The sequence below is a fragment of the Myotis davidii genome, unplaced genomic scaffold (assembly GCF_000327345.1).
Source record: "Myotis davidii unplaced genomic scaffold, ASM32734v1 scaffold399, whole genome shotgun sequence".
Taxonomy (NCBI): Eukaryota; Metazoa; Chordata; class Mammalia; order Chiroptera; family Vespertilionidae; genus Myotis; species Myotis davidii.
In genome coordinates this window covers 2912770-2913969 of record NW_006292094.1, presented here as the reverse complement: position 1 = coordinate 2913969, position 1200 = coordinate 2912770, and positions in this window count along the sequence as shown.

Here is a 1200-nt window from a genome sequence, read left to right as displayed (position 1 = left end):
GGCCCCGCCACCCGTGGGAGAGGAGGGGTGAGCACAGCTCCCGGCTCCCACGGCTCCCAGGCCCACAGCAGACAGGAGCGGTCAGTGCCGAGTGGCGCCGTGGTGATCATGATGGTACCTGAACCCGCGGAGCTGCCTCCTGACCGCGGGGAGGGAGCCAGGGGCTGCCCTGCCCGGGCCCCTGCCTCCATCTCCAAACGGGGTGCTGAGCACACGACAGCGATGAGGACGCTGGGCCCACCTCACGGGGGAATCTGAACACACCGTGCTTAACCAGGCCGTGGCGCGGGCACCGGCGTCACTGTCAGCACGAGCCCTGGAGTCACTCCTTGGGCCCCTCCGGCCCTCACTCTCGCTCCCGGTCCCTCCTTGGGCCCCTCCGGCCCTCACTCTCGCTCCCGGTCACTCCTTGGGCCCCTCCGGCCCTCACTCTCGCTCCCGGTCCCTCCTTGGGCCCCTCCGGCCCTCACTCTCATTCCCGGTCACTCCTTGGGCCCCTCCGGCCCTCACTCTCGCTCCCGGTCCCTCCTTGGGCCCCTCCGGCCCTCACTCTCGCTCCCGGTCACTCCTTGGGCCCCTCCGGCCCTCACTCTCGCTCCCGGTCCCTCCTTGGGCCCCTCCGGCCCTCACTCTCATTCCCGGTCACTCCTTGGGCCCCTCCGGCCCTCACTCTCGCTCCCGGTCCCTCCTTGGGCCCCTCCGGCCCTCACTCTCATTCCCGGTCCCTCCTTGGGGCCCCTCTGGCCCTCACTCTCATTCCCATTGCACCTGCAGCCATAGCTTGTTTTTCGGGCCACGGAGCAGCAGGTCGGAGCGTTTGAACCTGTGTCCACTTAGCCGCGAGCTGACTGTGTAATTGGAAATCCAGCCCGTGCTTACAGGGGCCCTCACAGAAGCGGGGTGGGGGCGGGGGAGCGGGGCGAGCGGCCGAGGAGCACATACCTGCGTTTAATCCCAGCTCAGCTGCCACAGCCCTCGGGCGCCTCTTCATCCCTCTGAGCCTCAGTTTCTTCATCTGTCAAATGGGGTCCATAACCCCTACCTCCCAAGGTGATGAGAAGATTTAAATGAGCCAAGCACGAGTGGGCCCACCCGTCGCCCAGCCGCCCCCTCAGGCTGGGGGCTAGCGGCCAATCGCATTAGGTCGGGCACAGGTGCTCCTCGCCCTTCCTTGCTGCCTCCGCGTTGGCTCCACCTCCA